Source organism: Eumetopias jubatus, unplaced genomic scaffold (genome assembly GCF_037043125.1).
Source record: "Eumetopias jubatus isolate StellerSeaLion01/CBP00866 unplaced genomic scaffold, mEumJub1_p1.0 scaffold_32, whole genome shotgun sequence".
Lineage (NCBI taxonomy): Eukaryota > Metazoa > Chordata > Mammalia > Carnivora > Otariidae > Eumetopias > Eumetopias jubatus.
Window position 1 is genome coordinate 346,119 of NW_028274838.1, and position 7,345 is coordinate 353,463.

Here is a 7,345-nt window from a genome sequence, read left to right on the forward strand (position 1 = left end):
ACATCACCTTTCCCTTTTATTCCCCAGGAATCCCAATTTGGCTGGTAAAATACCTGGCGCTATTTTTTAGGTTAAGCAGGCAGTGTGTCTCTTTGCCTGTTCCAGCTCCTAGAGGCCCCTCCTCCATGCTCAGCCCCAGCCCCAGCCCCAGCAGGCAGAGTCCTCCTCACACAGCCTCCTTCTGACCTCTTCTCTGCCTCTTTGTGTTTTAAGACCCCCTTGTCATTGCAGGGCGCCGCCTGGATAATCCAGGATCATCTCCCCATCTCAAGGTCCTTAACATAAGCACCTGTGCAGGGTCCCTTTTGCTGCAGGATGGAACATGTGCACAGGTTCCTGGCATTAGCCTGAACAGCTCCTAGGGAGGGGGCATTATTCTACACAGCAGCACACTATTGATCTCAGGTGACAACTAAAGTTGGACGCCCCCTCTCCACCCTCCAATCTTTTCTAATTTAAACATTCCGGGAAAAGTAAACCACTACCTCAAGGCGCAAGCAAGACAAGGCAAATCAGAACCCTAGGGCGCTCCATCCATGACCATACAATTGCCCAAATCTCTTCAGTTTTCAGTGTAATGTTCTGACACATATTGTGTCTGATAAGACAATGCAATAGGAAAACTGGTCAAAAGACTTGAAGAAGAAATGCTTCACAAAAGAAGATACACAAATGGCCAAAAAGCACTTGAAAAGATGCTCCACTTGAAACCATTGAAAAGCATGAAGTTGAACATAAATCAAAAGGGATTCACTAATGTCTCTGCAAGGCTCCATCTTAAACTAAGTAACCTTTTCCTTCTCTTCTGCAAACCTCTGCTCCTCCCTTCTAAGCCTTTTGTTTCAGGAGCCTGGTACCACCCTAAAGACAGGATGAAGGAGGCTGGCAGCATGCACACAATTTCTGTCAAAATAAAACACCCCCCCGCCCCTTCCTTCAGGGGGAGGGGACTTACAGTTTTTGAGGGCCTTGGCCTGTTCTAGCCCCCTGTGCCCCGAAAAGCAATAAAGCTATTGTTCCTCAATATTCCAAACTCTGTCTTCGTCTTATATTTTGGCTCTGAAGCACAGAGGTCAGTTTTCGACGGTACACTCAGCCATTGGGAAGATAAATTAATACTACAGTGAGTTACCATTACACAACCATCCCCGTGGCTAAAATTACGAAGACCGAAAACATATGTGGTGAGGATGTAAAGTAACTAGACGTTTCATACACTTGTGGGAATGAAAAATGGTCCAACCACCGAGAAAAGCTGAACCACAGATAAACATTTACCAATCACGTGAACGGCCATTCCTCTCCTAAGGATTTACACAATATGGCCACACAGCAAACTGCACATGAATATTCATCATAGCTTTATTCCCCATGGCCAAACCCAGGAAACTGCATAGATGGCCATAAATAGGTGAATGTACAGACCAAATATATCCATACAGAGGAATACTCCTTAGCAATGAAAAATTCTGAACTGGTGATCCATTAGTAATATGGATAGATATAAGAATCCTTAGGCTGCACGGAGGAATGTAGGCATAAAAGAGTTCCATTTCCATAACGTGGTTAAAAATCAAGCCGTCTTTGATGCCAGTGGTTGCCTGGGGCTGAGGGTGAAGGCAGTGAGAGACTTCAATGGATCCACCCAAGGGAAGCTGTGAGGTAGAAGAAATGCCCTGTGTCCTGAATGGAGCAGTAGTTTCAATTGTATGTACATCTGTGAAAATGCATTTAGTTGTACAGTTTATCTTTTTTAATTTTTATTTGTTGAGAAAGCACTCACACTGCATCCTCTCTCTCTTACCCTCCAAAGGAGGAGAAGAACGATCATCAGTGGCAATGGGCAGCTGTGGAAACAACACCTAAAATCACGTTCATGCTCAGGAGAGAACAATGTGCCTCCTCCTTGAGGTTTCAGGTCCTCTACACGTTCAGAGAAAATTCTCTAGTAACAAACTGTAGAAATGAACTGGAGGGTATTATGCTAAGTGAAATTAAGTCAATCAGAGAAAGACATGTATCCTATGACCTCACTGATAGGAGGGATTCTTAATCTTAGGAAACAAATTGAGGGTTGCTGGAGTGGTGGGGGTGGGAGGGATGGGGTGCCTGGGTGATGGGCATTGGGGAGGGTATGTGCTATGGTGAGCGCTGTGAATTGTGTAAGACTGATGAATCACAGACCTGTACCTCTGAAACAAATAATATATTATATGTTTAAAAAAAGAGAGAGAGAGAGAAGCTAGTAGGAAGGGAAAAATGAAGGGGAGGAAATCGGAGGGGGAGATAAGCCATGAGAGAAGATGGACTCTGAGAAACAAACTGAGGGTTCTAGAGGGGAGGGGTGGGGGGATGGGTTACCTGGTGATGGGTATTAAAGAGGGCACATTCTGCATGGAGCACTGGGTGTTATGCACAAACAATGAATCATGGAACTCTACATGAAAAACTAATGATGTAATGTATGTTGATTAACATAACAATAAAAAATTTTAAAAAATAATAAAAAAGAGAGAGAGAAGCTAGTAGGAAGGGAAAAATGAAGGGGAGGAAATCAGAGGGGGAGACGAACCATGAGAGACGATGGACTCTGAGAAACAGACAGAGGGTTCTAGAGGGGAGGGGGTGGGGGGATGGGTTAGCCTGGTGGTGGGTATTAAAGAGGGCAGCATTGAAGGGAGCACTGGCTGTTATAGGCAAACAATGAATCATGGAACACTACATCAAAAACTATTGATGTAATGTATGGTGATTAACATAACATAATAAAATAAAATTAAAAGAAAGAAAGAAAGAAATGATCTCTGAAAGTACAGCCTTAATTGTACACTTTAAAGGGATGCCGTCTACTGTACCTAAATTATACCTCAGCAACATTCATGTAATAATCTACTATATTTCTCTATACTAGCAGTGAGCATTTAGAAAATGAAATTTTTAAAAAAAGGAAATGAAATTCAATAAACAGAGTGGAGATTCATGTCCACCTTCATTAAATGTATGAGAACACATGTAACAAAGATACCTGAAAACTCTTGCTGAAATAAATTAAAGGATACTATATAATTAGGAAAAAATATATCACATTCATGGAGTAGACCACTCAAATTTGTTGGAACATCAAATCAGTATTATTCTGATTCATACTGGAGAAGGCAGTTTGGGGGCAAATTTACAAGCTAATTCTCAAATGTATTTGGAAATCAACATACCTAAATAGCCAAGACAACCTTGAAGAATTAAATTGGAGAAATTTACTAAATTTTAAACCTCACCGTAAAGCTACAGTAATTAAGGTGCTCTTAATGGTGTAAGTAACACAATGTAAATATATCAATGTGAGAGAGTAGAGAGTAAGAAAATTTCCTGATACGCATATACATTTTTAAAATTTTTCTTTTAATTTTACTTCTTTTCAATTATTTTCTTTTTAAGTAATCTCTGCATCCCACATGGCGCTCAAACTCAAAAAAAAAAAAAATAAAAGGTTGTGAGTTTTACCTGAGCACTGATTAGTACAGCTGCATGGGACAGGGAATCTTTACCAGGAGAGAGTGTCATGACAAAGGAAATTTTGATAAAGGGTTATATACCAAAATATATTTTTTACATAAAAAGTGACAAATTTTTATACAAAAGACATTGTGGAAAGTCACTGCATTTCCCGGTCTTAAATTTCTAGTACATGTAGGGCTGTATGGCTTTAATGTTATGGGAACCAGGGAAGTGTCTTCCTTTTTCTTATCTTTTCCAGAATGCTCCTTTTGGGTTCTTTTCTTTCATAAAGCAGATGTCCAATGTGTGCTTGGGGTGAAATAGAGCCCATGCATTGAGGTTTTGTGGATTCATTTTGACCTTGGTAAATGTGAAAGCATCGCTTCCTTGGGAGCCCAGGGGCAGGACCCACAAACATTAAAGGTGGACAATTGCCTTTATCAGTGCTACAGCGACCTCCTAAGTCTCTGGCTCCTAAGATCTAGGGGGGAACCTGTGCTGAAGAAGTGAAGAGGTGCTTCAGGGCACCACTTCCCCTGCCTGCCTGTTTCTCTCTCCTCAACCTCAGCTTCTATGCCACTGAACACCACTGCACACATCTACTGTGGACATCATCCATCATTGACCCATGACCTCGAACTGCCCATGTTTGCTTCCAGGAATACAACCACAGGTCAATGGCATGAGGTCAACTCAAAGAAATCTAGCAAGCCATGGTCCACCTTTTTAAAATTGTTCCAAATTTTTAAAAAATATTTTTCCAGTATAGTTAACATACAGTTCCATGAGTTTCCAGTATATAACATGGTGATTGAACATTTCCATACATTGCCCAGTGCTCATTACCACAAGTACACTTCTTAATCCCCATCACCTCACCCATCCCCCAAGCCCCCCTACCCTCGGCAACCATCAGTTAGTTCTCTATAGTTAAGGGTCTCTTTCCTGGTTTGTCTCTCTCCCTTTTCTATTTCCTTTGCTTACATGTTTTGTTTCTTAAATTCCACATAGGAGTGAGATCATGGGGTATTTATCTTTCTCTCACTGACTTATTTCACTTAGCAGAATACACTCTGGCTCCATCTGTGTCCTTGCAAATGGCAAGATTTCATTCTTTTTTTTGGCTGAATAATATTCCATGGTATAAATAGATAGATAGACAGATAGATAGATAGATAGATAGATAGATATAGATATGTGTGTGTGTGTGTGTGTGTGTGTGTGTGTGTACACATATATATATATATCTTCTTTATCCATTCATCTTTCGATGGACACTTGGGTTGCTTCCATATCTTGGCTATTGGAAATAATGCTGTAATAAACAAGATACGGGGCATATATCTTTCCAAATTAGTGTTTTCACTAATTTCATTTTCTTTGGGTAAATCCCCAGTAGTAGAATTACTGGGTCACATGATAATTCTATTTTTAATTTTTTGAGGACCATCCATACTGTCTTCCACAGTGGCTGCACCAGTTTGCATTCCCACCAACAGTGCATGAGGGTTCCTTTTTCTCCACATCCACACCAACACTTGTTTCTTGTGTTTTTGATTTTAGCCATTCTGACAGGTGTGAGGTGATAACCTCATAGTGGTTTTGATTTGCATTTCCTCAATGATGAATGATGTTGAGCATCTCTTCACCTGTCTGTTGGCCATCTATATGTCTTTTCTGGAGAAATGTCTATCCATGTCTTCTATTTTTAATTGGATTATTTGGGTTTTTGGGTGTTGAGTTGTATGTGTTTTTTTTTAAGATTTATTTATTTATTTGACAGAGAGACACAGCGAGAGGGGGAACACAAGCAGGGGGAGTGGGAGAGGGAGAAGCAGGCTTCCCGCTGAGCAGGGAGCCCAATGCGGGGCTCAATCCCAGGACCTTGAGATCATGACCCGAACCGAAGGCAGACGCTTAACAACTGAGCCACCCAGGCGCCCCGAGTTCTATATGTTCTTTATTTATTTTGGATACTAACCCCTTATCAGATATGTCATTTACAAATATCTCCTCCAATTCAGTAGATTGTCTTTTTGTTTTGTTGATGTATTCCTTTGCTGTTTAGAAGATTTTATTTTGATGGGTCCCGACAGTTTATTTTTGCTTTTGTCTCCTTTGCCTTAGGTGACAAATCTAACTCTTGCTTTTCTGGGTTGTGCTTCATGGAAACACAGGATGGAGAGAGAGCCACAATGTTTCCCCAAGGTCAGCCTATGCTCTGGTGGAGTTGGTACCTTTGTGGGAGGCAATCAGTTATGTCCTTTCACGGATGCCTTTCCAGTGTTCCACATCAGCTCTCAGTTCTGGGCCCTAAAAGGAAGCTCACCAAGATGAGGCCCTATCCATACCTCCTCTAATGCTGGACCCTAGGGAAAAGCCAGGGGCAGGAGTATAGAAGCTGCATCCATGTGTGAGAACTCATCACCCTCTGAAATTGCCGGTGTTGGTGCTCTTGGCCTCAGATCCTCACCTGCCGACAACAGCCCTCTCGGCACCTGTCACAGGGTACTGTCAGGACCAGTAGAAAGGTGAAAGCATCTGGGAAAATATCAAGCAGTCAATGTGAACAGAGGTGGGGGCCTCCCCCAAGGTACATACATGCGGTGACTCTGTCTGAAGGAGAGTGCTGGCTGGACTCCAGTGCTCCACTTCTCCATGTGCAGCGAGCACCCAGTCACAGAGTCTCAGGCCCCTTCCTAAGGATGGGGGCTGCTTGGACAGTATGCAGTGATAATAAAGTCTTTATTTGTCTGACATTCTGTACTATTCAGAGTGTATCTGCAAGTACTATGCTCAATTGATCCAATTAATCTTCATGGTCCCAATTGTAGATAGACAGGTATTAGTATGTTCACCTAAGCAAACAAAATGAATGGTTGCTTTGCAAAAGAAGAAATACAGGTAACTAACAGATTCAAACTAAAACAAGATACTATTTTTCATCTGTCATATTGACAAGAATTATTTCAAAAGTTAATGTTTGTTTGGCATTTTGTAAAGCTCACTGAGTCACTATTAAGTACCAGGCAGTAGGAGAGACAGAAAGGACATACAGACCTGGATTAGTCCATCTGAGTCCTTGCCCTCAAGAGGCTTTGATCTAGAGCAGAGCTTCTCGACCTCTGCACAACTGACGTTAGAGTTGGGCTACCCTTTGTTTGCGGGAGAGGTTCCTGTGCTTGAAGGATGCTCAGCAGCATCCCAGCCTCTTCATACTAGATTCCAGTAGTACCCCATCCCCAGTTGAGATAACCAAAAATGTCTCCAGACATTGCAAAATGTCTCCTGGGCAGCAAAATTGCCCCCAGTTGAAAACCACTTGTCCAGGTTAACAAGAAAACTGGGAAATTGTGTTTATGAACTCGTGGTGAGAGTAGTATTTTAATTGGAGGGCAATGTGACAATGTGTCTTGAACTTCCTCAGACACCTTGCTCCAGCAATTTCACTTCTGCTAGGCCAGGGAAACAGCAAGAGAGCTTAGTGTAGCTTGGCTGTGAATGAAGAAAGCAAGCCTTGCTAGAAATTCTAACCCAAGTCTACACCCACCGGGATGTACACAAACTCAACACAGAAAACAGGTGAAATGTACCCATTACCAGATGCAACATAGTAAAATGAATATTGCCCAAGAAAAAGAGAAAAGTGTAATAGCAGCCGAGGAGCAAGTGATTCTCTACAAAGAAACAATAATCAGAGCAGAGAGCAACTTCTCCTCAGCCATAATAAAAGCCCACGGGAATGGAACGATATCTTTACGGACTTATGAGGAAAGAAAATCTAAAATTCTACATTACAATAAACTATTGTTCAAAAGTAAAGACAAAATTAAAACATTCTCAGACAAAT

General features: G+C 41.6%; 1 non-coding gene across 1 annotated transcript; it reads right to left on the reverse strand.

Moving 5' to 3' along the window:
• Window positions 1–1,774: 1,774 nt before the first annotated feature.
• Window positions 1,775–1,987, reverse strand: LOC148161947 (small nucleolar RNA U3). The gene has a single exon (XR_015767247.1). It is a non-coding gene; the product is annotated as a small nucleolar RNA U3 (small nucleolar RNA).
• Between the last annotated feature and the right edge of the window lie 5,358 nt (window positions 1,988–7,345).